Genomic DNA, 22,827 nt, shown 5'->3' on the forward strand with positions numbered 1-22,827 from the left:
CCCCGGACAATGCTAGGGTTTCCTTTCTGTGTTAGTGTGCCATGATCCTCTCAGTAGCTGATTAATTAATACAAGAGAAACACAAGTAACCCTGTAGTGAGGGTTTATTCTGCAAAGCTCCCGTGGAGTGCCATCAGAGGATGATCAGACATGTTAGCAGGGAACAGGGATGCTGCTGCTAGACGAAGGAGCTCTGCTCATATGATGTTGAGCAACAAGTGCACCTTGGGGCCGTGCCTAGAGAATAAAAATGCAAGAGAACCCTTAATCTGTCCCCACCTCCTTGTGTTGATGAGTCAGTTTTCTCCCTGACATGTCTCATCTGCTTCAGTAACAAAATCCCCTGTTCCTCACTTGTCCCCAGCAAAGAGCAGCTCTGTTTGCTTCTAGTGAGAAGTCAGAAGACAAGGTAGGCAGGAGAGTGTGTGCGGATGTGACAGCCACACACTCAGCTCACTGAACTCAGCAGCAGCTGTTGCCCTGCTGCTAGGGAGTGAGACCCCTCAGATCACGGCTTCAGCCTTCATTAGCAGAACGGGGCTCCTGTTGGTCTTCAGGCAGGGAGAAGACATAGGTTCCCAACTCTAAATAAAACTGGGGCTAGGCCAGTAAAAGCACCAGGTTCTCATAAGCAAGCTTCTACCTCCCCAACCACTTGCCACCATTGTTCCTTGATACCTCTAGGGCCTCTTAAAAAAAAAAAAAGAATGGCCAGTCTTCCAATTAGCATACAAAGTAGTTAATTTCATTGTGGTGTTTTGTATAATACATTGTTTTAATAGATCTTCTTCCCTGATTCTCTCCCCTAATCTCTTGCTCCCCATCTTGCACCTTCCTTCCTCAATAATCCCCCTTTTCCATGCCAATGCATTCTCTCATTTTAAAAACTGTATTTTTATGTGAAGGAGTGCTTTGCTTGCCTATGTACATCACGTGTATGTGTAGTACCCACAGAAGCCTGAAGAGAGTATCAGATCCTCTGGAACTGGAGTTATAGACAGTTATGAGCTACCATGGGGATGCTGGAATCTGAACCCATGTCCTCGGAAAGAACAACAAGGACTGTTAGCCTCTGGGCCATCTCTCCAGCCCAGGTCAGATGTATTCTATCCCACCCCCACTTCTCCCTGCCCAGTTCCCTTCCCATCCCGTGACGAATGAACTGACAGAGTCAGGCCGTTTTGCATGTATATTCACTCTGTGATTCAGGAAGTCTCGCCAAACAACCTCAAGCCCAGAATTCCCCAAATGGAAACATCCTCTAACAGAGAGGGGTTTTTTGGCTCATATTTTGGCAACTTCCAGGCTGTCTCTGGGACCACAAGATGATTCCAGCAGAATCAGCCTCTCAGTCTTGGCTTTTCTTCCCTCGAAATTTTTAAAGCTTAAGCTCCCATCTCTTTCCAAAGACAGAACTTAAGAAGGGTGGAGCCTCAGAGCAGGGCATTGGAATAACACCATCTAATTCCTCGACAACTACCCTATAGCTGAGTGGCTTGGGTAGCCCACTCAACTTTTTCTCTCTGTGCTTTCATTTCCCACAAGGATGAGGAACGAATGCAGTTCGTGGAATGCAGTGGTAAGCATAGAATGCTGCCTGGCTTGCTGTTGAGGGCAGTCCTTGCTGGAAGGTGGGAGAAGAACGAACAGTGATAAATGACAGGGAGATAGGATGCTGCTGACCTTGAAGATGGGGAAAGGACCCAAGCCAAACATGGGTGACTTCTGGAACTGACTGAAGGCCAGGAAGATGATTCTCTCTTAGAACCTTGGAGAAAGAAAGAGCAACCTTGATTTTAGCTCAAGGAGATGCATCAGACTCTTGATCTAAAAACTGTATGGTAATGCGTTTGTATTATTGTAAATCTCAGAGGTTCTCAACCTGTAGGTCGTGACTCCTTTGGGGTTGTATGCCAAATATTTACATTATGATTCATAAGACTAGCAACATTACAGTTATGAAGTAGCAATGAAAATAATTTTAGGGCTAGGGTCACCACAACACGAGAAACTGTTTTAAAGGGACACAACTTTAGGAACATTAAGAACCACTGCTCTAAGACCATGTAATTTGTTATAGTAGTAGCAACAGGAAACTAATTCATCAACTAACTTAAAAAAAAAACCTACCCTATCACTGTGCCACCTCCAACAATCTTCTTTCTCCTCAGTCCCCCGAGCTTCTGGATACACTGGCCTTCTTCCCCAGCAGCCGCCTTCCACAAACAATATGGCCATGATCTAGAACCTCACCATTTTGACCCTTGTGTTGATACAAGTAATAGCAATGGCCTGCTTCTGCTGGCTCCGAGGATGCTATCCATACAATAACTCAGCAGAGAAACACCAGGAAACTACCGACCAAGGTATCATTTGCCTGCAGTGATACCGTCATTGAGCATCCTGGATATTCAGTTACACAGTGAGCAGTGCAACACGTGCCACTTCCCGAGAGAGTCTGGGCTGCCCGAGGATGCTCAGCTGGACACTTTGAGTTTTGAGTGCTTGTGCCTCTCTGAAGCTTAAGGGAGCATGTCCTTGCAGTGAGGAGAATTTCTATTCTGTCCCCTGTCATGGGTTAAAAACCTCACAGCTTGTATAATATAACCACTTGAGGTGGGTGTACTTTTAACTTGGACTATTGTAATGCCTTCATGCAATCAACTAAACATACCCAATAGATAGATGGATAGATACATAGATAGCTAGCTAGATGGATGGATGGATAGATGGATGGATGGATGGATGGATGGATGGATGGATGGATAGATAGATAGATAGATAGATAGATAGATAGATAGATGGATAGATACATAGATAGATAGATAGATAGATAGATAGATATATAGATAGATAGATGATAGATAGATAGATAGATAGATAGATAGATGATAGATAGATAGATAGATAGATAGATACATAGATAGCTAGCTAGATGGATGGATGGATAGATGGATGGATGGATAGATAGATAGATAGATAGATAGATAGATAGATAGATAGATAGATAGATAGATAGATGGATGGATAGATACATAGATAGACAGACAGACAGACAGATGATAGATAGATAGATAGATAGATAGATAGATAGATAGATAGATAGATAGATAGATAGATAGATCGGTAGATGTAAGCTGAACAAACCATGTCTTTCGGTTGCAGGAGCTTCATGCCACTGTGACTGAAGACTGCTGAAAGATGAAGTCTTTTTTTTTTTTAAGTTGGAATGACTTGAAATCATCAACAAGAACCCCATGACCTACTTGGACACTGAAGGACTCGAGATGACTCAACTGTGACTCATGCTAGGGGTGCTAAGCCTTAGTGCGAAGCTCAGATCTGCATCTCTGCTAGGTGAATGGAGGTAGACCGTGCTTAGTACAGCGCCTGACTGTGTGACAGTCACGTGGATGAACATGCCAACTACATAAGCACACTGAACATGGCTTGGAAGAGGAAGAAAGGGCAACGTAAGAGGCTACTGTGTTCCTACTTCTCTATTTAAGAAAGGAGTGCTGTGGGCACAGTCAGGGTAGGTGTTCCTTCAGAACTTCTAACTTTGTCTAACGAGAGACCCTAAGACCTAAGACACAGGACATCTTGCTAGGCTCTTTGCCAGTCATCATTGTCAGTTTTGTCACCTGCTTCCCATACCAATGTTGTTTGATTGTTTACACACCAGCAATGTCCACTAATGCAGTGCCACGCTGTGTTTAACTCTTTGAACCCTGGGAAATGTATCCAAAGGCCTCCATTATAGAGAGATGGGTCCTAACAGGTCTTGGCTCCATGGTGACAGCCTTAGGCATCTTTTAGTTATGGTTCTGCATGTTCTGCTTGGGCCACAGTGCTCCTTCCTGCCCCATCCCAAGAAAATTCTTTTGAAACCAAGTTCTCTTCCATTGGTCTCAGTCTTTGGTCGACCTCTGGGGCTGTCAGCACTTTTCACTCAGCTGGGCTCCTTGCTGGGCTCCCAAGAGAGCAGTGCCACTGTGTTCCGCAACCTTGTTAAAGCTCCATGCTTCATTCAGCTCACTTACTCATTCGTTAAACAAATATTTGTTAATCATCTGCTTTGTGCCAAAGAACAAACAACACTGTTGGTCTAAAACAACCTAACAGGTGAATAATGGATAATTAATTAGCATTTATATTTACTTTGTGCCAGGCTAACCTTAAGCTATATGTGTGTATGTATATATTATATATATGTAATCTTTTAGAACTATAGCTTATATACAATATGTATAATAGTGATTACATCACATATAAATGTACCTGTGTATATATTCAGTCTTCTTTATGCATGGGTTGGTATCAATAGAGTCAACAAATTGGAGATTGAAAACATTCAGAAGATACTTGAATCTGTGCTACATACACGCAGACCCTTTCCTCTCTGGCATTCTGTAAGGCACTTAGGTAACAACTATTTACATTGCATTAGATGTTCAATACGGAGATGATCTGAAGCACATGAGAGGATGTGCACGAATTCCATAAAATAAGATTGTGATATTTCTATGGACGGTGAAACTAGTCCCCCAAAGACACTCCCCGCAGCTCCATGAAGTGCTCCCCAAACAGCAAGACGACACGACTGAGACACAGAGCAGTCCCAGGCCACGAACTACCCACCAGCCTGGCTGTCTAGCCTAAAGAAAAACGAGTGAAATAGTTCAAGATTTGCTTCCTCAGCACCACACACCTCACATGCTCAACAGTCACATATGCCCCATGAGGCCGCACATACACCGGGCATGTCCACTGTGGCAGGACTCTGCCTGGTGCGATGGTCCAGAGTCCTGTGGCTGGCCATAGAAGCCCCAGAGTGTGTCTCCTGCTCTGATACTCAGCAGCTGGGAGACTTGAAGCAAATTCCCCAGCCTCTCTGAGTCTCGGGATATTGATCTACAAAACGTGTTTACTATATATGAGCACTCTCGTGGAGTTTGGGGGAAGATGAATTAATCCTGGCTTGTTTAGGGGTGCCTCACATACAGTAGACACTTGACCTATTAGAGCCCCTGCGTCAAGCTCCTGAACTGTTAGGAGGTGGAAACAGAGCAGAGCAAGGAGATAGAAGGTGAGAGGGGCCAGCATAGGCAGGCCTTAACTTTGAACGAGTAGCGCCTAAGGGGGCGAGGAAGCCCCACGGGATCAGCACGTGAGAAACACGCAAACTCAAGGCTGTGGTTAGCTAGGCTAGCCCAGGGCTTGCCGTGAAGCCAGTGTGACTGGAAAGGGGTGTATGGGGCTGAGGACAAAAGCACAGCTTGGGGACATGCTGAAGAACCACACTATGGACCTGGCCATCTGTCCTGAGCATGGGGAGCACTTGTGGTTTTAAGCAGGAAGTGTTGGCATCTGACTCACATGTGAAAGTTATCTTGACCAGCTATGTGTGAAGGGAAGACCACAGAGCTGAGGTGACAGGGGGAGCCTTGTCTGGGGGACGCTCAGCTGGTGGGCCCATGAGAGGGTATAGAGGATGGGGGCCCACAAATTTCATCTCCCAGCCAGCTCCTCATTCAGAAGGCTCTCTGACTGGGAAACTTGGCTGAGCGTTCGCCTGGCTCACTCTCTCACTTCCTTAGGTGCTGACTCAGAGATTTCTGCCCTAGTTTCGTTTCCAAACAGTGACAGAATTCGGAGACAACAGCAACTTAGGGGGGAAAGGGCTTATTTTAGCTCATGAAACCAGAGTGAGGGCCTTTCGTCGCTGAAGGAAAATCAAGGGACAGGAAACCTCTAGCCACATTTGGTCAAGAGAGGATGTGAATGCTTAGTTCTCAGGTAGCTTTCTCCTTTCTATATTGCCCAGGATCTTAAGTGCAGGGAATGGTGCCGCCCATGATGGGTGGGTCTTCCCACCTAGACTAACGAATCAAGATAATTTCCCAGAGATAAACCAATCCCCTTATTAAGACTATTCCCAGGTGAATAGATTGTATCAGGTTGATAATTAAATGAACTGCCACAATCTCCTTTTCAGAATAGGCTTCCTATCCCCTTTTTCTGGTTTATTTTTTTCCCCTCCTTATCCCAAATTAATTTATACTATATTTTAAGAGTCTCATTATTGTTCATACAAGGGCCAATATGATATGATAACATGGTTTTTGTCACCTCTGTTCCCCACCAAATCCCAAAATTCTACATCACAAAGCTGGTGTTTATGAACTATTGTAGAATGAACCAGTGAATGACTAGCATAGGGAGGCAAGAGAGCAGGTACCGAGGTACTGGAGAGCGATGTCACTGGCCTGGAGCCGCACAGAGCGAGCAGCAGAACCGTGCTGCAAGCCAGGCCTCACAGTTCCCACCCTGTACTCCTTCCTCTCTGCTTCTCGGTACCTCATCTAAATTTCTTCTGTGTCCGCAGGGCTCTCCATGGGTCCCCTCTGCTCAGTTGTCTCTTTTCCTCTTGTGGTAGCAGCTCTTAACCACCCTTTCCTTCTCTCCAGAATGTGCATCCCCTTGGCTGAGCTTTCAAAACCTGGCCAACTGTAGGGTCTGGAGAATTACTGCATCGTGTGAAAGAAAAGGAGCAAGATGCCAAGGTCAGATTTCTAACCTGTTTTTTCTACTCCGGCCATCTGTCTGGTAAGGTGCAGAGACAGTGACTCCAGGGGCGAGGGTGATGGGGAATGCAGAACGGGAAAACCAAGCCGGATCATGGTCCTCCCTCGGCCACAGCTGCTGCTGAACACTGGTGGTGGGTGTGCAGTTTGCTCTGGTACCTGTGCAGGGACTGAGGGCAGAAACTTCATCAAATCTGTCTTCATGAACAGAAGCATGGCGCCATAGTTCACTTCCCATGGCTGGGATGTTTATAAAGAATAAATGGTGGCGCCCGTATCTGAGAGTGGCCTCCTGGCTGCATCAAAACCTGCAGAGGGCCTCACTTTCTAAAGCAGAATATAAGAGGGGGTTTTTACAGCAGAGGGATTCCTGCAGCAAGTGAATTCATCAATCCATAGATGCATCCGGCCATTCAAGAGCCAGCCTCCCCGCCCCCACAGGCCTCGCATCTCCAATACCATTAGCACGTGGCTTGAGGATTGTGTTTTCCATCCATGATTTTGGAATCACATCTAAACATAGCTTCAGGCTTTCTTCTCATCTGGTGGATAGGTTCTTAAACCGGGTCACTCCACTCTTCCGGCTCTTCCCAACAAGCAGAGCGGGCTGCTTCAGCTTGCCTGTTGGCTGTCCATCAAGGTCTCTCACTCTAGCCCACAGCAAAATTTTCCTCTTTTTTCTGAATAATAGAATAGTAAAATGCCCGTTGGGTTGGACTCCAGACATTTTTGCAAACCTGCAGTGCTGCGCATGCGTATCCCTCTCCACAGCAGAATACCGACTTGGAATAGCCCCCAGGTGAGAAGTAAAGTTCGACTCAATCCTAGTGTCTGAATCTAACTCTGAGCTTTTCTTTACCCTATATACACTTTCCATTCATTCATTCATTCATTCGTTTGTTTGTTTTCGGCACCTTTTTAGTTGAACCATACTGTGTTACACGGTCCTTTTCTAAGCACTAGGCTATAGCGGTGAACAAGCAGACAAGGTTCCAGCCTCAGAGAACTAACTTCCCATTCAGGCAATGAGAGAAAAGGTGCTGAACAGGAAAGACCCGTCAAGCTAAGCAGGAGAAGATTGACTGCTGCGCCAAAGAAAGCACAATGGTGGCTTCTTGACTGGAGGATTGGAAGATCGATCGGGACACGTTCCCTCATGCTGATGGGATGCTGTTGGGTACCAAATATAGCCAAGTGAACACTCTCCTGGGAAGATTGTGTCTGGGTCAGGAAGTGCCTTGGAGAAAGAGAGGGAGGGCATCTGGAAGGGAGGTGGGCGTGGCTGCTCCTGGAGAAACCCCGCCCCCGTGTCCGGTTGATCCCTCCCCTCCCCCCAATGACTTGTTCTGCAGACACAAAAGGCTGACACAGGAGGCCTTTTGTGATACAGCAAAAGGCCTCGGCTCCCCTCCCCCCGCAGCATCATCTATAAAATTTCCAAGCCCTTGTCTCTCACTCTCTGTTGTTTCAGTGCAGCTGGGGCCCGTCCACCAGCTCCACCCACAGCCTAACACCTAGATTCCTGCCGGCCCTGCTCAGCCGCCTTCAGACTGGGAAGTTGGTTGGCTCTTCCACTCCGCTGCCACTCACAGCCTCACTGTGGCTACAGCCCTCCTACCTGGGACTCCGGGAAAGTTCACTTCCTCTTTTGACATCTTAGCATGTAAGAACCATTCCAGATTTGGTGGCTCTTCAATTTCCTCTTTTGTTTCTTCTAAAAAGCATGACCTGGGGGAATCGACGGGGTTGAGCGAGGGTTGAAGGATCAGAAGGGTTTTTTATGAACTTCACTGAGTCCTCAAAGGCATAGAAACTAGAATCCCTCTGATATAACAGAGCACACCAGAGCAAGACATAGGGATTTCTGCATTTCCGGGAAGCCCCTGAGATACCTGCTTACAATGTAATGAGTCCGTGTCCCTCTTCTAGAGCCTTGAATGAGCCAGAAGTCAGAGGTACCAGAGGCAGCCAGAGGAGGTCAGCAGGGGAATCTGGCTTCATATATATTCATCAGCAGAATCCTTCTAGGTTGTCTGTGACTTATTTTGTTTGAACTATGTTTTATTTTTTTTCTATCTGCAGAGGTAAAACATAGCCATTATGGAAATGTAATCAAAACACAGGTGAGTAAATAAGCATATTACTAAAATGCTTGCATTTCCTTTTATTAAAAGAGAAAACTTTCTCACTACTTATAAAAGATTTGTGTGTGTATGTATGTGCATGCATGCATGCGTTGTGTGCGTGTGTGTGTGTGTGTGCGCACGCACGCGTGCCATCTATGAAGATACCTGTGTAAACCATGAGAAGTTATTAGATCCCTTAGAACTGGAGTGACAGGTAACTGTGAGACCTTGACATGGGTGATGAGAACCAAGCTTGGGTTCTGTGGCAGAAAGGATTTTTAACTGCTGACCCATCTTTCCAGCCTCAAACGGTCTCACTTTTCAAATGAGACTACACTTCTCACGCCGTTCTTTATGGACTCTATAAAAAAGAACAACTTCCGGCAGCTGTAATAGCCCTAACTTGGGCAAACAACAATTCATGAGTCTGCAGAACTCAGAACCAGACTAGAGTCAGACAGCCACCCAGTGTGAGTCGCCGCCTTTCTCAAGCCAGATAAGCAGGGGCATTACCTGACAAGCCTCCAGCTGATGAGGCATGACACAGTAGCTGTCTATGATTAGCTAAAGCTCAGCTGTTTAGGATTGGCTGGAAAAAAAAGCACTCAGGCTTCAGTTTGTCTACACAGCAAGCTTCGGTGCAGAACTCAGCGAACAGAGGTAGCCGCTAGCTAACGGCCTCCGCTTATTTAATTTAGCACCCCTGCGGGGCATTTTTAAATGTTGTTTCATATCGCCAACATATTGTGAACAGCTTTCCTCCTAATGGAATGCCATCCCAAAGCAGTTTTTTAATGGCTGCTAAGCGCCCTGCAGAATCCAGGTACCAGAATTTATTTCAGCGATTCCCTCTGCTTGGGTATTTAAGCTGGTTACAAGTTTCATTATTGTAACTCAGAAACAAGCTTTCTTTTACCTCAAGGGCTGCACACAGCTGTGATTATTTCTTCGGGGTTGCTAGATGTTGATGTGCTGGATTGAGGATGTGAGCTTTTTATATTTCGCCTACATCTCACCCCACTGCTCTTGACAGAGAAGGCTTTCATTTGGCTACTGCTCATTGACCACAGAGGTGTGTCTTGTCACCTTGTGACATTTCCTCCTGTCACACTTCCTTGGGTGCCCATTTAACCTGTCTCCATGGGGATGATGGAGGATAGGTATTGATAAAATTCCTTCCCTGGGAAGACGTGAACAGCTACCTCCTCCTCTTAAGGTCCCAGTGGCAAACCAAGGTGCAACGCCACCAAAGTTCATTCTTGGAAACCTGAGTTTATTAGGCTTAGTGGTAGAACAATGGCTAAGGGATTATGGGCATAAGTAACCTTAAACAGCCACACTGAGAGATCTGCACCCAGCACGAAGGATGAACCCCCAGGACTGCAAAGATGAAGCCATACTTCCTTTGCTTTCCCTGCTCATATACTTGAACCCCTCTCTGAGGTCACATGCATTAGGGCGGCATTGTATACAACTGATTGAGAGGAGTGTCTGAGTACTCCCTGTGAGGATCCGATGACCTCCCTGCCCCTCCTTCTGTAAGGTTCTTCTATAGTTAATGAACCCAGTTGTGGCGATCTTTTGAAATCAGGCACATCTAATCTGCAAAGGCAGCAGCAGCTTGTCCATCAGGGTAATGCTACACAGAAGAAAGGCATGCATTAGTCAGATGCATCTGTTGGAGGAGGGGCCGCTTGTTCGCCCCAGCTGCCCAGAACCAAAGTAATCACACAGAAACCATATTATTTAAATCACTGCTTGGCCCATTAGCTCTAGCTTCTTATTGGCTAACTCGTATATATTAATTTAATTCTTTCTATTAATCTGTGTATCACCACATGGCTGTGGCTTACCGGCTAAAGTTCTGGCTTCTGTCTCTGGCGGGGTTACATGGCTTCACTCTGACTCAACCTTCTCTCTCCCAGCATTCAGCTTAGTTTTCTCCCCCAGCCTAGCTCTGTTCCTCTATAGCTCTGCTATAGGCCCAAAGCAGTTCCTTTATTTATCTGTGATAATCACAGCATACAGAGGGGAATTCCACATCATGCATCCACTCAGGAAAAGCCCTGTGGAAACCTTAGCATGCATATGGCTTATACCACACGTGTCCATTATAAATGTCCATGGAACAGAGCTGCATGTGACCAAGAAAATGCCATGCCCGTCTGAGTCCTGGTATAGGCAGCACAGAGGCTTATAAACCCTGGGCCCACACCAGCCTGAATTGGAATGCCAACCCTGGCTTGGACAAGAGCTCCCTGAACCTCAGTTTTCCCAGTTGGGAAATGGAGTCGTTATATCATATCCAGATGAGGGTCATTGAAAATCAAATGGAATTAGAGGGGACAAACCTAAAGAATAGAGCAAGTACCGTGTAGGCCTTCAGTACATACTACTTAGGATTTTCATGAAATAGGCAATGATTTGAGTCAACATAGCAAACTTTATTTGAGGCCCTTGAGAGACCCATGAAACTGCTAAGGGTGATTTGTGCCTAGCACAACAGCTAATCTCAGAGGAAGAGATGCCCATGTTAGTTAATTTCCCGTAGTGTTTACTGTGTTTTGTGTTTCATAACTCAATGCCACTTTACGTTTCCTGGGAATTTTTATTTGGCTTACTAGGCTCCGCTTTCATAATGCCTCTCCTAGGGAGCCCACAACATGGCAAGGGGTGGGGGTGGGATAAGCCCGGGTTTGACCAGCAGACCAGAGGCTCTCAGCTGGTGACCCTGGGGAAAATGCTCATCCCGCGGTCTCACCAAAACCTCCCACTCAGAGCTCAGGTGGATCCCAGGTCTCTAAAGCATCGGAAGACTTGCCAGGCAATTTTTATGGAAAGGTGGGCCCGAGACTACAGGTGGACATTGGAAATACTAGACTTACCATAAATTGTCTATTTGAGGACGTTTAGAATAAAAGAGAGTATTTGTGTCAGGCTCGAAGCGATCCCACGTAGCACACAGCATCAGGATGTGGTAAAGCTTCATAATTGTGCCCCAGCTCCCCTCCCCCACCTTAGCTCTTATCTTGCTCCCACACAGCCCAGCCTCGTGGAGCTATGTGTGAGTCAGAGCACATTCTCCCAGCTCTGGGCTTCTGAATGAACTGTGGGGTTTCATTTGTTTTTCATTTTATTTTGGACATTCTGAGTCCTTCCCTATGGCCAACCACTGTGTTAAACATCACCTTATTCTTAATTATTACTGCTAAATATTCCAAGCATCCTAAAAGATGATGAACAACAACATACACCCATTTCTGTCCTAGCTGAGGTAAATATTCTGCACCCCTTTGTTTCAGATCTCTTTGTTCTAAGAAATAAAACTTTATAGATATGGTAGAATTCCTTTCCTTATAATTTTTGCTAAACCTTAGTGGGCCTTTGTCCCCTCCCATTTTTATCCATTTTCTACAAATGTGAATCTTCATAAAGCACATATATAGAAATGTTTGCTTAATCCTTTTCTCTATGGTAAAAAACACAGTATGCAATCTGTGTCCTTTGCAAATGCGTATTTGTACCATACTGTTTGCCATTGGCATTTGGCTGGATGGTGGATGTCTAGGAGGGTTTCTCTTTGATGCTGAAATTTCATGACCCCGGACAGGAATTCATTCCCTCTCCAGCTCCAGGCAGCTGTCAGTCACTCCAGGCAGCTGTCAGTCACTCCAGTGTTTGTTCCTATGAGACTGACTATGTTGGGTAACTCATCTATGTAAACTGGTCTGTGCCTGTCCTTCTAAAACAGGCCTATTTCACTTATCACCATGTCCTCAATGCTACACAGGGGACAGAGTCTCCACTTTTCAAGGCTGAGTCACATCCGCCCATGTTCACTGCAGTTTCATTCTCAACAGCCAAGGGTTGGAAGAAATCGAAATGTCCCTTGACAGATGAAGGCTCAAGATCACACACAGTGTGTACAGCGGATTGTTTCCCCTTTCTCTTTAAGTTTAGTATCTGTCTATAGAGGTGCTGGTATTTGCTATTCATAGACAAAGGCAAGTTGTCTAAACTGAATAACTGCTTGGCTTAAATAAAGTCTTTGAAACACTGTCTAACCATCGCCGTTCCACTCCCCCCCCAAACCAGAGTTCCTTCCCCATTCCTTTGGTCTACATGATGACCAGTGTCACTGTATCAACCCCAGGCAATTGCTGGTGGCCTATCTGTCTCATTCTGCAGGGTAGAATTGACTCCTTGCCCAGCCTGGTTGCTAGCACTAGCACAGCGACTGGTACCTCACAAGAGAGCTGGGAGATATTTTCAGCGAATGCTGGAAGCAAAGGGTGTATAGACAAAAGGGGACTCTGGTAGCGCTCCTGCAAAGCCACCTGTGTGTGCTTGGGTACGAATAATTTTATAAGCATTTTACTGCACTTGCATTTTGACTACGACTCATCACACAAGTTCAGCATCAGATCAGTTTTTTAAAAGTTTTAGATTTGGGAGCATTTTGCATTGGAGGTTTTCAGATTAGAGATGCCCAGCCCGGACAATGTGTCTGATTTGTGTGTTAGGTACCCTACTAATTCCATGAAGTGGAAGGATAGGGGAGCGAGAAATAGGAGTTTCAGTGCAGGATAACACAGCATGAAATAATCGTTATGTCTCCAGGAGGACTCGAAGAAGCTGCCCTGCACTTTGAAAGTCCCCTCTCTTCCAGACCAGGCTGCCAGTTGCAGCATGGCTTCTGCAGACAAAACGAGCTCAGTGCCCACTCGTGGAGGCAGCGTGTTTATTACTAAAGGACATTTAAATGGAAAACAGCCCAGCAACCGGAATCAAATGTGTCCTTGGGGAAAAGAGGAAATTATAAAGTCACGACAGAAGGCTGGAACTGAAGATTAGCCTTGCCAGAAGACCCAAAACCGTTCCAGAGTTAGTAAAAACAGCACTTGGTGCTTTGCACAGTCCTTACAAGGTGGAGTAGAACTGCCCTGTCTTTCAGTGTGGGATGCATAGTGCTTTCTCTCCAGACCACACACATGGAAAGGGAGAGGGCCACCTGAAGAACTGTAACAAGCACTACTTTCATAATGTGCTCAAGATCACTAGCAACAGTAACAGAGCATCACCGAAGTACCTGCTGCCAGCAGGGGAGGAGGCTGCTTTCCCTTTGTGGCCTTTCTTTCCCAACCCTAACCTTGAGCCTAATGAAGAAACCCATGCAGATAAATCCCAATTCAGAAACATTCTACACAATCCTGTGTAAGTGCTCCTTGGCCTGTCAAGGTCATCAGACACAGGGAAAGTCAAGAGGAGCCCAGGAGATTTCTTGATTTATATCTCTATTATTGTGCTTAGCACCAAGGCCAACAGTAACTTGTCAGAGGAAAGGGTTTATTTCAGCTCACAGCTCCCAGTCCATCATCAAAGGAAACTGGGGCAGATCCCAAAGCAGAAACCTGAGGCAGGAACTGAAACAGAGACCACAAAGGAACTCTGCTTACAGGCTTGTTTCATCTGGGTTGCTCAGTAACGTTTTTATACAATTCAGTATTGCCTGCCTAGGGATGGGACCACCCACAGTGGGCTGGACTCTCCTCATCAATTAGCAATCAAGAAAATGCCCACCGCCACACCCGCACACCAACCCAATGGAAGTGATTACTCAATTGAAGTTCCCTCCAGATGACTCCAGTTCGTGTCAAGCTGACAAAGGCTAGCCAGCAGATTGATGAGGACATGGGATGTGAGGCCCAGGAGCAGAAAAGGGATGGTGGGTAAAAGCTAGAGAAATCTGAGTAAAGTGTGGATTTCAGGTAATATTAATCTACTAATACTAACTAATCCAGGTGTTGTGAAGGATGTTGATAATGAGGGGAAGTGGTGGCTGGACAATGCACACCCTTCTCAAATTCCACACATTTTTAAAATAGAAAGGTTCTTTCAATGAACAAGCTGAGGTGGTAAAACTATATTGGTCTTTGCTATAATATTCTTTTATTTTTTTTTGTTTTTCGAGACAGGGTTTCTCTGTGGCTTTGGAGCCTGTCCTGGAACTAGCTCTGTAGACCAGGCTGAGCTCAAACTCACAGAGATCCGCCTGCCTCTGCCTCCCGAGTGCTGGGATTAAAGGCATGTGCCACCATCGCCTGGCTGCTATAGTATTCTTTCAAGTTTGTTGTAGACTCAAGCGAAGCCACAGAACTCTGGTCTTTTAATCCTGCCCATGTCTCCTCTCCAAGGCCAAGGTTCTCTAGGATAGGCCACAGTTGCTGTCTGTAGACTCAGGGAAAGCCCACTGGCAAGATCGTCGTGATTCCATAGTCACCTTTGCATCACTAATGTGCCTCCAGCTTCTCCCCAAACTCGGAGCACCTACTACACCTCCATACACCTGACTGCGAAACATGTCTCTTGCTCTTTATAATGTACTCTTTGATCAGAAGGCAGCACTTGATTTATTCCTACCCTCCCATTGGGACTGGTACATAGCAGACACTAACCGTCATCCACTCATCCATCCATCCATTCATCTATCTTCCATCTATACATCCACCCATCTTTTTATCTCTTCATTCATCTACCCAATACGTACCTATGTGTCCATGTATGCATTCGTACATATACTCATCTAGTCACCCATCTGTCTTCTTACCACCTACCCATCAACACACCAATCCATCTATCCATCCATCCATCCATCCATCCATCCATCCACCCATCCATCTATCCATCCATCCATCCATCCACCCATCCATCCATCCATCCATCCATCCATCCATCCATCCATCCACCCACCCACATAGCCAGCCAGCAAATACTTCCTAGGGTCTTCACCATCACCTTTCTCTAGGCTCTGTGGATAGAAAATGAAAAGAAAAAGAAAATGATTTTCCATTCTCACTATCTATATGTTCTAGTGGGAATCATGGACAGTGGAAATAAGCAGGCTAGTGAGTGAGAGCCACTGACAAGCAACTGTGTGAGGTTTCCCCAGGGAGACAGGAACGAGAATCTACACTCATAGCATCTTCACTACAGACAGGACACCACAGTAAGGAGTCCACATGAATGGAGAAGCAGTGAGCATATTGGGCTTCTTGGAAACGCATAGGTGAGAGGCCACTCACGGGGGTGGATGACCCCAAAGCAGCTGCCCCTCCTGAAGGTCTCACCCCAGGGAATGAGAACTTCCCTGCAGCTGTAGATATGGCACCTCCCCTTCGGTGACTCTTCCAGACTCTATACTCTATCAACTCCTAAGACCATACACAACTATGGAAAGGAATATCCTGCTATCTGGAGGGTGCTGGAAAGAGTGGCTGAGATCTCAGGTGTGGGGCTGATGATTCCCTTTGTCTGAAGGAAAGCAACAGGCTGACTCTCAAGGTTCTCTGCCAGCAGTCCCAGTACAGTGACAGAGATGGCACCGGGTGCTATGCTTACCACAGTAAAGGCAAACAGAGTGGTATCCCAGAGGGCTGCTTTAAAGGGAATACCAGATCAACTCACAAGAAGGTGACATTTGTTGTTTTTGTTTGCTTGCTTTGTTGTTTGTTTTGTTGTTAGTGGCGCTGGTTGTTCTTTTTTTTAAATAGGGAAATTTTTTTATAATTTCTTTATTTTTTGAGACAAAATAATCCCATCATTTCCCTATGCCCTTTCCCCCAAGCCTTCCCATATATCTCTCCTTTCTCTCTCTCTCGCTCTCTCTCTCTCTCTCTTTCTCTCTCAAATTTATGGCTTCTTTATTAATTAATTTTTGTGATATATGTGTATATATGTGCATATATTTATTTATTTATTCCTAAATACAGTATGCTCAGTCTGTGTAGTGTTACTTGTATGCATGTTTGTATTTGAAAAGGGCTGACCATTTGGAATTGGGTAACCAAGAGGTGTCCTTAGGTTTGTTTTTTTTTTTTTTACAATTTTATTGGTTAATTTTGTTATTTGACAATTTCAAATATATATAATGTATTCTGACTACTCTCCCCCTTTGTTCCTATCAACCCCTCCCACATATTCTTTTCCTGGATTCCTGAGTTTGGCCTTGGGTTTGTGACTCATTTCATTTAACCTGAACTATCTGTGTGGCCACCGAATTGGAGCTGCCCAGGGAAGCTGAGGGAAGTCATTGACGGCTACACAACAGAAGACAATGTATTCCTCTCTCCCTAGATGAGTCAGTAGCGAGCAGTTCATCCCTGGGTGGGTGGGACCCCTGAGGCCTTCCTCCATCTTGACTGTTAGCAGGCCCATTTTGTGCAGCCCCAGAGCACGCTTCCCAAGCTCCCACGAGTCTGTGATGACAATGGCTGTCTTCCCACAGTGCTGACAACACACAGTCCTCCCTGTCTCCCAGCTCTCGCATTATTTTTTTCTGCTCCCTCCTCCACAGTGTTCCCTGAGCCTTACATGAAAGGATATGAATGCTTTTGTTTAGGACCGAACACTCAGCTGTCGGGTTTTCTTAGCACTTTGTGCACCTTGTGTGTGAGTAGATCTTACCCAAGGACTCCCTGTAGACACTTGCCTCATATATTCATTTATTTATTTATTTATTCAACGTATTTTTGACTGTCCGCTTTCTGGTGGGTACTGTTCACATCTCTCAGCAAGGCTAAACAGATTTTTAATACAATATATTGATTACAGCTTCCCCTCACCTAACTCTTCCCAGATCCTCTGCACCTGCCCTCCCATCTGAATCCATAAACCATTTCTCTCTCTTTAGGAAACACAGACACCAAAAGAATAACAATAAAAATAAGATAAAACAAAACAAAACCTGAACAGAACAAAACAAACAGACAAGAGGCAAATGCTAGAAATAAGAATCCCAGCCACACAGAAGGAGGCAGGAAGGCCTAAAGTGAAAATCATCTTAAAGTGTTTGGAGGAACAGAAAAGAGCAGAGCCAGCAGGACCAGACTGGGGTGAGAGTGGGGGTTTAGGAGATGGTGAGGATGTGGTGAACTCAAGACGTTTGGTGACGGTCACATCAGATTCGGACTATCAGTTCCTTATCTCAGATTTGAGAATGAGAAACTGCTTATCCTCAGTTTCCCTACCAGGAAATGAAGAGGGAAGCATGTCTGAGTTTGACAGAGGAAGATCAGATAAAGTGATTCAGTAAGATTCTCGTTACAAGACAGAAGCTGGTGAACATGACTCCCTTTCTTTTCTTATATTAAATTAAGAAGTATGATGACGTTGGGTTAAGCCATCAGAAAGCTCTCTTGCTCACCAGTGTTTGAAAATGTCCTTAGGAGGCACAGGCTGGTGGCTGTCTGTGAGTTTGAGGCTAGCCTGGTCTACATTGTGAGTTCCAGGCCAGTCAGGGTTACATAGGGCGGGCAAGAATCGAGTGGTGAGTCTCAGTTCCTCGTTTTGTTTATCCACATTGACATTTCCCTCTTATAACAATAACAATATGCAAAACTAAAACTAAAACAGCTTTACCCTTGGCGCTCTCAGAAAGCACCCTGGCTACTCTGGCCACCCTTCGGTCGAGCTGACTCCTAAGCAAGCAGCAATGTCCCCACAATGGCTCCTCCGGCTTCCCCACTGGGCTTAGAATCCAAGACTGGTGAGGGAACTGAAGGCTGACAGGGGCCTTGCAGTGCAGGATGCCTTATAGACATCTTTCTGTCCCCCACACATTTGGGGAGCCTACTTCAGGAGCACGGGGCTCACGTCTCTGTTTTCATGTACTTCTATTTTGTTTTACTTTTCCTTAAGGAAAAAAAATAAAAAGAGATGGAAGGGATTGGCAGGTGGTTAAGCCATTAAGAGGACTCATTGCTTTTGCAGAGGACCTGGGTTCAAATCCCTAGAATCCACATAGCAGTTCACAGCCATCTGTAACTCCAGTTTTAGGAGATCTGACACCCTCTTCTGGCCTCCATCGACACCTGGCACACACACACACACACACAGAGTTACATATATACATGAGGGGAAAACATTCCTACACATAAAATAGAAAATAAACAAACAAACAAACAGAGGGCCGGTGAGATGGCTCAGCGGGTAAAGGGGCTTGCTGCCGAGCCTGATGACCCTAGGATTCGCATGGTAGAAGAAGAGAACTGACCAGCTGTCCCCTGACCTTCACATCTGTGCTATGACATGTGCCTCCACATGTACATACATGCACTCACATGCACACACACGCATACTTGCACACATCTGTGACTCTACACATACATAAACAGAATTACACAGCACCAAAATATGTAAATAAGTATATAGTAAATAGAAAGATAAAATGTCTAAACAGGTTAGGGGGTGCTGCCAGGGTGCTACCTGGTAAGGAGGTGGATGGCTCAGACCTAGTTTTTGCTGGCCCAGAACCCAGAATGCTGCTGCCTTTCACTGGAAGGCCACCAGAGCAAGCCTCTTTCCCACTCACACCCATTCACACAAGCACTTGTGCTCCCAGCAGGCCGTAGTTTCACTCCATACCCAGCCGCCAACCTCAAGAAATAGATTTCTCAAAAGCTAGGGCTGGATATGAGTCACAGGCAATTCCGCTTTGTTTGGGGTGCAAGACTTCCTACTTGTTGGCACCAGAGAGGATTAGTGAGAAGATGTGGTCCTAACCCCAAGGGAAATCCCCACAATTGTGTGACAGCTTGGGAAGAACACAGTCCCTGTTCCCAGAAAGTATGTTGTGCCCCCAGTCAAGGATTTGAAATTTTGGGGGGGGGAGCTAGGGCTTATGGTGTGCAGCTGAGGTAGTAGGGAGAGGGGGACGGGAGCAGCATGGGGTCCTTTGGAAGAGTCTGCAGGGTCACGGGCAGAAGGGGGTACTAGCATCTACATTCAAAGGATATGGGAAGGGAAGCAGGCCATTAATCCTTGGTGTCACACTTGATCTGAGGCTTTCAGACATTCCCTGGGAGTAGCAGGCTCTGAAGAAAGGGCAGGAGAATCCCACAGCACCTTCCATCCCTCCTGCCACCCTCTCCATCCCCTCCCATAGAACCTCAGCCTTGAAGGAAAGGGTGAGGACTGTCACTCAGGGCTTTCCTTTGCCTCCATCACAACAGTCACGCCTGGAAGAGAATGGAGCAGACATCCTCTCTTCCCTTGCGTCATGGTATGGGAGGAGATGGGGCCTGCTGGGGAGGTGAGTAGCCATAGGGGCTGATTCTAAGATTCCCTGGGAGACAAGGAGTTGGACTGCCATGAAGGCTCTGACCAGACCTCCTCCGCTCTCCTTCCTCCTCAAGCAGAAATGCTTCCCTCTGCCTCCCTCCATCCTGATTCCTCAACTCACAGTGTGGAGTGGAGGGCAGAGGAACAAGGAAAGTCAAGGAGTTTGGAAAGCAGCCGCAGCTCTGGCCACGCTCGCTGCACCCAGGGGTCAAGTCGGCTGGCAGCCTCCCTCCTAGGCCACCACAGAGGCACTCCCTGGTGAGAGTGAGGCCAACCTACTGGCCCAGCGCCTCTTTGAGGAAGCAGAGCCCTGTCTCCACCACTGAGTCACAGGGTGGGCCGAGAGCATTGCACCAATCCCAGCAACAGGATAATGCAAAACAACACCCCTGTCTGGTGAAACCACAGGAAGACAGAAATTCAAACAGCCACCCGTCAACACAAGATGCCTTCCTGGGCCCAGAGATCAGACAGACACCTGGGCCTGATTGGAAGGGGCAAAGAAACATTGAAAATAGATATGCTTAGCCAAAGGTTTGTGAGAAAGAACTTCTCCCAGCTGCATGTTAGCGTAGACACACGAGAACTACCAGAGACCCCACGGAGTCTCGCTCAGTGACTGACAGCCTAGACAGCGTCCATTTCACAAGGGCAGCTGCTTAGGGACAGCAGAGTGCTGAACCCCAGAGTGCACTGGCCACTGTGTATTCAAGGAAGCTTCTGAAGGAAAAGAAAAGAAGGTACACACAGAAAATATTATAATATAAACCACTTTTGTCATGGGAATTAATAGCCAGCACGATAGGAGCCTGTGGGTGACAGAAAGTGGCTGAGCAGATATCTCTGAAGAAACTTTCTTATATAGGGTCGTGGTGGTCCTTGGGTAGAGCTGCGGTCTGACAGAATCTTGGGGTAGCCATTTTTCCCTTACAGCTGCCTACTTCGTTCCGTTTTGTCTTAGGGCTGGCAAAAGTTACTTGGTTTTGATTCCGACAAAGCTCACGGTGAAAAACACAAAGCACGATGTCTTAGGAAGGCGTTTCGAGAACAAGGCTTGGCCGCAGCAGTTTATCGGCTCAGATAACCTGCAAACCCAGGTGGTGTGAGCCCAGCTCCTTGGCTGTTATTAACAGAGGAGATGTCATTTCTTCCCAGCAGAGGGCAGAGCAGCTTCTCCGTTCTCCTCACCGCTCAGCCCCACAGCTGAAGGAAATGCTGTTGAGGGAAGAAAGGTTGCAAAGCTGAAAGAACAGTTAGCCTACAAGCCTTCAGCTGGTCGGGGTGTGATAAAGACCTCCGTGTTTCTTCTTGGACTACACCGTCACATCACGGATTGTACCCAGAGGTTGTAGGGATGAGCTCTGGGGCTGAAGCATCTTGAAGGGCCCCGCGGCAGTCTCTCATCCATGAGCCTAGGGAAGTGGCATCAGGCTTCTCTGAAACCCTGATTCCTCATTTCTGCCCAAGGTTAGAGCTTATTTGTTCATTCACTGTGGAGATGCTTGTGTCGATATGTGATCTTTGGTTAAAGCGGAGTTGGGCTGCTGCCCGTGTTGTGGATCCCATCGTGGGCTATGGAAGCACTGCTTCCAGCGCCATGTGCTGCTGTTTGGACCACGCGTGCAGACCACACAGCAGTCTCCGTCTCAGAGACTAAGTCAGTTCCGTTACAGGAAGGAAGAGGAGAGGACTCTGGATTTCACTTCCGGGATTCAGAAAGCACCCGAGTACTGTGTCTGCCTTCCCCTTTTAGAAAAACCCTGCCTTCTAGGGTCGCCTTCAAACCTCAGTTCATCTGTGCTGGGAACAGAGAGGCTCCTGCCAAACTCTTTACCCTATGGGATGAGAGAGACACCCTCTGTAGCCCTGCTTCTCCCTGTGTTGACATCTCTTTCTCCCCTGCTTTCTGCTGGCTCTCTCTCTCTCTCTCTCCCCCCTTCTGGTTGGCCCCAGTTAGTCCCAAAGACGGGAGGGGAAAGACCACCACCCCAAATCATCATGGCTAAATCAATTAAAGAAAACCAGTTCATTAAAGAAGGCTTTGAATTCTTGTACACAGACTGCCTCCCTCTAAGACAGGGTTTGAGAGATCAGCTTTGGATGTGAGGAAGACAATGTTTTTACAGTGCAGGAGTAGGGGGTTTCCAAATGGGGAATTTGGAGGGCAAGTTAGCAGAACCTAAACGTACCAACTTAGTCATAACAGCCTTCTGAAACAAAGACATGATTTCAAGATGGTCATAGCTAGGTAGTGATAACAACCTTTTGGAACAAAGGTAGGGCTGCAAGATGGTTATAAACAACTTTTTGAAACAAAGCTATGGCTGCCATTTCTTGAAACAGGGAGTTCAGAACCATTTGTAGTTAGGTTACAGGTGGGGCATAGCCCAATCCTCGAGAAACAGATGTTTAATCATAAACGGGAACAAACCTAGTTTGTCTTTGCTCTCAGATGGCTTTGAAGCCTAAGATAGAGACAGGCTGGTTCATCAGTTCCCTCCCCTCATTTACTTCTTGCTCCCTCCTGGTGGTGAGATAGCATAGGCGTGTGTGTCTTTCGAGTAAGAGGTTCAGCTCCGCAGAGCTGAGGTTCAGTTGATTCATGGTTGGTCCTACCCTTCTCAGCTATGTCAGCGTTTAATTACATCTAGGACACCAGTAGACTGACTTAGTTAGGCGGTCCCAAGAACAGGCAATTGCAAAGATAAACGGTAGTGTTATTTTCTCCCAGGTGCTGAACTGGCGCCCAGGCAGCTGCTGATCTCAGAGCAGGCACAGAGAGGGGACCCTCAGGAGTCTACAGGGTGGTGTCTGAAAGACTGAGGTGTCTTTTAGCCTGTTCTATATAGTGAGTTCCAGGTTAGCCAGAACCAAACAATCTCAATCTCTCTCTCTCTCTCTCTCTCTCTCTCTCTCTCTCTCTCTCTCTCTCTCTCTCTCTCTCTCCTCCCTCCCTCCCTCCCTCCCTCCATCTCTCTCTCTCCCTCTCCCCTTCC

Source organism: Microtus pennsylvanicus, chromosome 11 (assembly GCF_037038515.1).
Source record: "Microtus pennsylvanicus isolate mMicPen1 chromosome 11, mMicPen1.hap1, whole genome shotgun sequence".
Taxonomy (NCBI): Eukaryota; Metazoa; Chordata; class Mammalia; order Rodentia; family Cricetidae; genus Microtus; species Microtus pennsylvanicus.